We start from the raw sequence: 8,824 nt of genomic DNA, 5'->3' as shown, positions 1-8,824 counted from the left end.
GAGTGTAGATGCATTTAAGAGGAAACTAGATAAACACATGAGAGAGAAAGGAACAGAAGAAAATGCATAAAGGGTTCAATAAAAGGTTGGAGAAGGTTGTGCAGAACATTAATAAAGCTGTTGATTGGCCTGTTCCTGTACATTGTAATACTTTACAAAAGTTAAATAAGGATATTTTCTAAAATCTTTATGAAATAGCAGCAGTAGGGCGATTTTGCTCTCTTGCAGTTGCAAAATACACTTTCGTGAAAAGGTGGCCTTTATACATATACGTTTATTATTGCGCCTTCGAACCGTTTCTTCTTAACTTTGTCAGTGTGTCTTTCAGACAAATGTGTCAGGAAGCACCACAGTAACCGCACTATTTCCTACTGCAGCACATAAAAGTTAAGAGAAACATTTTAAGCGGAGCCACAGTGCTGGGTGCCTGTAAAGCTTCAATTGCGTCAGTGCACCCCCCCTCCCCCCTCTCTCCCCCCCCCCCCCCCCCCCCCCCCCCCCCCCCCCCCCCCACCAACCCAACCTGCAGCGTGCTGCTTCCTGCGTGGACCCCGAATGCTCGTCAGTCTCTCTCTCCTCTCAATTGCCAATGACAGCCTGAAACAACTTAAAATACAGTTCTAGCAGGTTGGAGAGACTGCGATCGCACCCCACAACGTTCTGTCCAAAAAAAGCGTTCACAGAACATGTGAGTAGATTCATTCTTTCGGCACGACCTCTGTCGATAAATCTTGGTTCAATTTCCACCCAAACCAACCGCACCCTCTGCAACGCTAGACTTACCTCTTCTGATCAACGCGTTCGCTTCCTGCCAGCCGCTTCACTTGCTTAAGTGATGGGACGGGAATCTCGCTTTGGCGCACGGAATCACCGCAGTCAGCAGGCAGCGGTAAAGTTGTCCCCATGCAATCGCTGCCAGTTGCAGTTAAAGGGGAGAGCGAGGGGAGCAGCAGCGAACTAGCAAAGCTTCTCCCAGATGACTGTCCTCTCTTTATATGATTCTCAGTGATGAGTCATTCTTGAAGACGGAGAGGATTCTCAGAATCACCAGGGGAGTGGGCTTTATCGAGAAACATATTGCACCTGTGAGCCGAGCGCGTGAATTCCATTTCAATTTCCTATATATTTTTTGGGTCCCGTAACAACATTAAAGTAAATGACAATGTTGCCAGCGTGGCCTTTTTTTAAAGGGCAACTTTAAAAGTTTGAGGTGTAATAAATTCCTTTCTCTTGGCGAAGGGGGCACTGAAAATCGGGAACTCTCATCCACTGAAAAACTGTGCAACCTGTGGGCGAATGGAAAATTCTTACAGTTCTTTTAGGCAAGGGCATGAAAGTGCAACAGGACCAAGACAGGTAAATGGAGTTAGGAGACAGGTCAGCCATGATTTAACAGAATGATGGAACAGACCCGAAGGGCCGAATGGCGTACTTGAGAAGCCTTCCCAAATGTGGTCGACAGAAATGTAATACAAGTGACTTTGCGTCAGCAATTTCTTAGCCTAAACTCATTTATTTTAATTTGCGTGAAAGTAAGAGATGTGTCACCATGGATTTTCGTTTTTCTCTCCCATATATCTAGGTACAAGCAGCAAGAAACATCCTGGGTTCGATCCCCCGACCTTAGTCTCATCCAGATCAAGGGTCAGCGTGGCAACTGACCTCAGCACTGTGGGCTGGGTAAGGCTAAGGGTAGAGTGGGGGGTGGGGGGAGTTGGTTGGTCAAAACAATGACTTCCCCTTCTGGTTGCGGATCAGGGACTCCTGGATGGGAGCTGATGGGGTGTCAGATGCAGGAAGCATCGGTTTGGCTGTGAGGTGCTGTGTGGCCAAATAGCCCTCCTGGGCTCGTGACCTCGGGTCCAGACATGACCCTGGACAAGAAGCCAGGGACATCTTGGAAAGATTGGTAAAACTGAAAGGAGATTGGAAGTTGAGCCTGTAGGACATGAGCATCGCTGGCAAGAGCGGAATCTACTATCATCCCTAATTGCCCTTGAGAAGGAGATGGTGAGCTACCTTCTCGAATGCATTAGTCTATGAGGCTATTTCAGAGGGTAATTAAGAATCAATCACATTGCTGTGGAGTCACACATAGGCCAGACCAAGTAAGAACCAAGGGCATTAACAAATCAGATGCATCTCATGTAGATACATAGAAGAAGATAGGAGCAGGAGGAGGCCTTTTGGCCCTTCGAGCCTGCTCCGCCATTTATCACGATCATGGCTGATCATCCAACTCAATAGCCTAATCCTGCTTTCTCCCCATAACCTTTGATCCCGTTCCCTCCAAATGCTATATCTGGCCACCTCTTCCAACAGTCTGATTTCTTTAATTCCAAATTTAATTAATTGAATTTTCAGTTTCCCAGCTGCTCTGGTGGGATTTGAACCTACAGCTTCTGGCCCTTAGTCTGGGCTATGGGCTACCAATCCAGTAACATAACCCCTGTCCTCTCATACTCTCCAATTCTACAAACCCAGTGGAAACCTATTTGTGATATGATATCAGCTTACTTTTACTTTTTGCTGGTTTCACCTTGCACCTTTTGTGAAACAATAGACTCTCACAGTAACTTCTTGCCTTTTGTGTGTTGCTATAATCTTCACAATTCCCTGCTTGCCCTTTCTCTCACTATCTGTTCAGAGTGCTGGGCGTCTGCCTTGGGGACTTGAGCATCAAATCCAGGCTGATACCCCAACGCGTAATGAGAGAGTTTTGCTTCCTCAGTAAACTGAGGCCCTCAGATGGATGTCGAGGATGCCATGCTTCGAAGATGAGCAGCGGATTTCTCCCCGCCATCCTAGATAAATATCTAGACAGACAGAAGATAGATGGACATCGAGACAGATAGACAGACTGATAGCTAAGTATCTAGATAGATAGACAGATGGGTGACAAATAGACAGACAGACCGTCAGACAGACCGTCAGACAGATGGACAGACTGATAGCTAAGTATCTAGATAGATAGACAGATGGGTGACAAATAGACAGACAGACCGTCAGACAGACCATCAGACAGATGGACAGACAGAAGGACAGATAGATAATTGGTTTAATTAAAAATTGTCATAGTGGTGAGTCATGATGATGAAACAAATACCGGTGACACATTGGTTAACACTGCTGTCTCATAGCGCTAGTGACCTGGGTTCTATTCTGTTTTCGGATGACCGTGTGTGTGGTGTTTGCACATTTTCCCTGTGCCGACATGGATTTCATCCGGGTGCTCTGGTTTTCTCCCACAGTCCAAAGATGTGCAGGTTAGGTGAATTGGCCATGCTAAATTTGCCCAATGGTTAGGTGGGGTTACGGGAATAGGAGCAGGGGATTGGGTCTAGGTAGTGTGTTCTATCGGAGCAGGGGCTGGTGCAGACTCGATGGGCCGAATGGCCTCCTTCTGGACTGTATGGATTCTATGATTTCTATGAAGCAATTATAATTCATAAGATAGTTGTAGCTAATCATCAAACTATGAATAAAATCAAAAATAATAAAAGGATTGCGCAATTACAAACCTTTCAGTATACAAATCATTACAATACATTGCGCAATGCAGGTCTCCTTAATTTACACAATAAAAGTGAACGGTCTGCATTCTGCATTTTGTACTGAAGTCCATATGTTGTCAGGCTGAGTTTATTGAATTCTCAATCATTCACATGCTATTTCTTTAAACTGGCCAATTATCCCTCCGCGCACTTCACTAAAAAGGTATCTGGTCAAACACTCTTAGCTCTTTGTGGGATCTTGCTGTGTGCAAATTGGCTGCTGCGTTTCCTACATTTCAACATTGACTGTACTTCAAAAGAACCTTAATTGACTCTAACGGGCTTTGGAGACATCCTGAGGTTGTGAAAGGTGCTAACTAATTGCAAGTTGTCTGCTCCTCTGATTGTTGCTCTTCAATTCATTTTCCTTCCAAACTTTCTCTGGTCAGGGTTACAGTTCTGCTGGGCAATTTGTCAAACACTGATAATCTCCCCACCCTACCTCAGTGACGAACCTTCAGGTGTGAACATAAAAGTGGCAAATGCCTGAAGGCTATAAGTCTGCAAGAGGGCTTCACCCCATCATCTTTGCGCTTGTATTTTGCAACAGAGTGCAGGAACGGGAACTCCATCACCCCCAAGTTCTCCTCCAAGTCATGTGCCCCCCTGACTTGGAAATACATGGTCATTCCATCATTGTCGCTGGGCTGAAATGCTGACATTTTTTAGCTGATGGCATTAAGGGAGTATCTTCATGTCAACTGCAGAGGTTACAAAGAAGACCCACTAGCACCTTCTCAAGAGCAGCTAATCAATAGGCAATAAATGCTAACCTGGCTAACAGAACCTGAGTACTAATTATGTGCACTAATTATTAGTCGTTTGGTAGTGGCGAACCGACGTATTGCTGAAAAATTATATTTTGTCGAAGCTTTTTGTCTTACACCCATCAGGCATTCACAAGAATACTAAAGTCAGGAGAAACAACCACTTTATGTAACTCTCCTCCTCTCCTACAGTATAAACGTTGTTTCCCCTGACATTGGTATACTTATGATTGTCCTGATGAGTGTAAGACAAAAAGCTTCGACAAAATAATAATACTCTGTAAATGAACAAGAATGTTTTTTATGACTAGTCGATGGTAGTGTTCTTCGGACAACTGGCAAACCCTAAGGAAACCCCATCTAGACCCTGAACTTAAGCTGAAACAGATAGACAAGGGGGAAAATTAGAAAAGGTGGCAGTAGTGATCAATATGCTGTTACAGCACCAGAAGGGTGTAGGCTGGTTGAGGATGGAATCTATTTGGTTAGAATTAATGAATAATAGAGGACTTGTTACACTGCTGTATATTAGAACATAAGAACATAAGAACTAGGAGCAGGAGTAGGCCATCTGGCCCCTCGAGCCTACTCCGCCATTCAATTCGATCATGGCTGATCTTTTGTGGACTCAGCTCCACTATTATAGGCCATCAAACGATGGGGAGGAGAAGGGGAAGCAAATTTACAGATAAATTGCAAAAAGGTGAAGGAAATTAAATGTGGATGATGTGAGGCTTCAATTACCCTGATAAAGACTGGGACAGTAACAGTGTAATGGAACAGGTAGGGGAAGAATTCCTGAAATGAGTACAATAGAACTTTCTTGATCAGTTCCCATCTTTAGTCACCCAAGGAACCTTAGTTGCCCCTGGCAGGAACATGTCTATTCTGTATCCAAATCATCTACACTTGGAAGGACTCTGATTGTACTATTTCCTTCTGTACTTTTTTGCCTAGCAATTTTGGATTCCGCTCCACCTGCGCCAGGTCCCTTTTCCTTCCTTCTCCAAAGTATTTGATGCCTGATTTTTCCTTTTTTCCTATATTTACTCTAAACCTGATGATATTGTGATCCCTTTATTCCAAATGCCCTCCATTGAAAATGCCCCGCTTCATTCTCCAGAACGAGGTCCACCATTGCTTCCTTCCTCGTTGGCCTGGGAACACAGTGATCAAGGAAATTCTCTTTGATTCATTTCAATAATTCCTCTCCAGCTTTGACAGTCTATATCAGACTAATGAAATTCCCCATTGTTGCAATTTTGTAGTTCTTGCACCTCCCTGTAACTCCTGCAAATTAGGTTCTCTTCTCCCTTCTCATTATTTGGAGGTCCAATTAATTCACTCTGCACCTAAATGATCCTATGCGTTATGGTCTTGTGTGAATCAAGGGTTATGGGGATAAGGCGGGAAAGAGGAGTTGAGGATTATCATATCAGATCAGTCATGTCTCATTGAATGGCGGAGCAGGCTTGCTGGGCCAAATGCACTACTTCTGCCCCTATGTCTTATGTTCTTATGGCTAACCAAATGAGATTCTTTCTTTGATCCCTCAACAACACTAATCTTTTCCAGAGCTACTGTAGTTTATCAAATCATTACTTTAACTTCTTCCCTTTATATCCTTCTCTATCTTTCCTGAACACCCTGCATTCAGGAATATGAAGTTACCAATCCTCTAATTCTTTCAGCCAGCTTTCTGTTATTTCTACTATTTCAGAGTCCCATGTGACAAACTCATGTGGCACCTCACCAACCTTATCTATCACTACGCACATGCATTTCAAACTCACCTTTGGCTGCCTCTCATTTACCCCACAGGATGTTGGCATCACTGGCTAGGCCAGCATTTATTGTTCACCTATAATTGTTCTTGAGAAGGACTCATCTCTTTCTGAACTATTCCACTAGCATATGATCAACTATGGTTTAATGTAACAGCACAGTAGCACAGTGGTTAGCACTGTTGCTTCACAGTGCCAGCGTCCCAGGTTCGATTTCCAGCTTGGGTCAAAGAACAAAGAATAACGAAAAGTACAGCATAGGAACAGGCCCTTCAGCCCTCCAAGCCTGCACTGACCATGCTGCTCGTCTAAACTAAAATCTTCTACACTTTCGGGGTCTGTATCCCTCTATTCCCATCCTATTCATGTATTTGTCAAGATGTCCCTTAAACGTCACTATCGTCCCTGCTTCCACCACCTCCTCCGGCAGCGAGTTCCAGGCACCCACTACCCTCTGTGTAAAAAACTTGCCTCATACCTTGCCTCTCAACTTTGCCCCTCGCACATTTAACCTATGCCCCCTAGTAATTGACCCCTCTACCCTGGGAAAAACTCTCTGACGATCCACTGTGTCTATGCCCCTCATAACCTTGTAGACCTCTATCAGGTCGCCCCTCAACCTCCTTTGTTCCAGTGAGAACAAACCAAGTTTATTCAACCTCTCTGTCTGTCACTGTCTGTGCTGAGTCTGCACGTTCTCCCCGTGTCTGTGTGGGTTTCCTCCGGGTGCTCCGATTTCCTCCCATAAGTCCTGAAGGAAGTGCTTGTTAGGTGAGTTGGACATTCTGAATTCTCCCTGTGTGTACCCGAACAGGCGCCGGAATGTGGCGACTAGGGGCTTTTCACAGTAACTTCATTGCAATGTTAATGTAAGCCTACTTGTGACAATAAATATTATTATTATTCAAGAATTTGTTAATAGATAGAAACTGTATATATTGAACAATAACTCACAGCGGTGATCTATAACAAATGTAGTGCTATGATGGAATAAAATATCCATTGTCCAGCATTTTGTAATTTAGGAGTAGTGATCTGGCTTAAGAATTGACATGTTATTATTCAGAAACCAGAATTGTGCCTGCTTCTGGGATTTTGAAACAAATTTTCTTATTAACATGGATGTGACCAGGTAGCAGGTTTGATTGTTACATTGTGTTTTGCAAGTTCAGCAATTCCCAATAGAATGTGATAGAGAGCGGGGAAGAAACCAAGGACATCATCCTGGGGAACGTCATTGTGAGGGACTAATTGGTACTAAGTGGTTAGACTTGTTTAGAAATCCAGCTGGGAAGGGTGGTACGGGAAACGATGCAGTAATGGTAGGGTGTCCTCCCTTGTTGGGGTATAAAACGTGCAGATAGTTTAGGGTGTGTGTGGGTAGCATCCTTATCTTTGAGCCAGAGGCTCTGGGTTTGTGACCCACTGTAGGACTTGATGGCCACATAAGGTGCATTCTTGACATGACCAAACAGTTTGTTATCAACCTGCAAATCGTTCCAATACACCAATGACAGATGATAAGAATGGGAGACTCTCCTCAGTCAGCCAGAACCCGCAGAAGGCAACAGAAAACCACTGGAGTACCTTGCCAAGCATAACCATGGACAAACACCTGGAAGCCGATGGTCGTCATTGCCCTCTTAGGAGATGGCACCTGATGAGAGAAAGAGATGGTGTAGAGTTTGGGGACGTTTACTTAGAGTCACAGAGTTATTATGACAAAAAAGGAGACCATTCAGTCCATTGAGTTCATGCTGGGTTTCTGTAGAGCAAACCAGTCGATCCCAATTTGCTGTGCTATCCCTGTAGCCCTGAAATTCTATTTCCCTCAAGTGCCCATATAACTTTCTTTGAAATAATTTAACATCTCCACTTCCATCACCATTGGAGGCAATACGTTCCAGGTCATTGCCACTCGCTGTGAAAGGAAGTTCCTCCGAATGCTACCCTTACACCTCTCACCACAAACCACAAATCTGTGTCCCCTATCCTTATAGAAATCATAGAAATCATAGAATTTACAGTTCAGAAGGACACCATTCGGCCCATCAAGTCTGCACCAGCCCTTACAAAGAGCACCCTACTCAAGCCCACGTCTCTACCCTATCCCTGTAACCCAGTTAACCTTTTTTTGGACACTAAGGGCAATTTAGCATGGCCAATCTACCTAACCCACACGTCTTTGGACTGTGGGAGGAAACTGGAGCACCCGGAGGAAACCCACGCAGACACGGGGAGAATGTGCAGACTCCACACAGACAGTGACCCAAGTCGTAAATCGAACCTGGAACCCTGGAGCTGTGAAGCCACTGTGCTAACCACTATGCTACCGTGCTGCCCCACTATGCTACCGTGCTGCCTCACTATACTACTGTGCTGCCACACTATGCTACTATGCTGCCACACTATACTACCGTGCTGCCACACTATACTACCGTGCTGCCACACTATGCTACTATGCTGCCACACTATACTACTATGCTGCCCCACTATGCTACCGTGCTGCCACACTATGCTACTATGCTGCCACACTATACTACTATGCTGCCCCACTATACTACCGTGCTGCCACACTATACTACCGTGCTGCCACACTATACTACTGTGCTGCCACACTATACTACCATGCTGCCACACCATGCTACCGTGCTGCCACACTATACTACTATGCTGCCACACTATGCTACTATGCTGCCACACTATGCTACCGTGCTGC

The 8,824-nt window shown here is 44.8% G+C and overlaps 1 long non-coding RNA gene across 1 annotated transcript in view; it reads left to right on the top strand.

The window, feature by feature from the left end:
* Window positions 1-534: 534 nt before the first annotated feature.
* Window positions 535-8,824, top strand: part of LOC119968737 — a 40,958-nt gene continuing 32,668 nt past the window's right edge. Inside the window, exons 1-2 of the long non-coding RNA XR_005461194.1 lie at window positions 535-688; window positions 1,583-1,680. This is a non-coding gene — a long non-coding RNA (uncharacterized LOC119968737). The remainder of the gene's footprint in view (window positions 689-1,582; window positions 1,681-8,824) is intronic.

Source organism: Scyliorhinus canicula, chromosome 7 (genome assembly GCF_902713615.1).
Source record: "Scyliorhinus canicula chromosome 7, sScyCan1.1, whole genome shotgun sequence".
Lineage (NCBI taxonomy): Eukaryota > Metazoa > Chordata > Chondrichthyes > Carcharhiniformes > Scyliorhinidae > Scyliorhinus > Scyliorhinus canicula.
The sequence above is the reverse complement of the archived record's forward strand: the minus strand, read 5'-3'. Positions and strand labels throughout refer to the sequence as shown.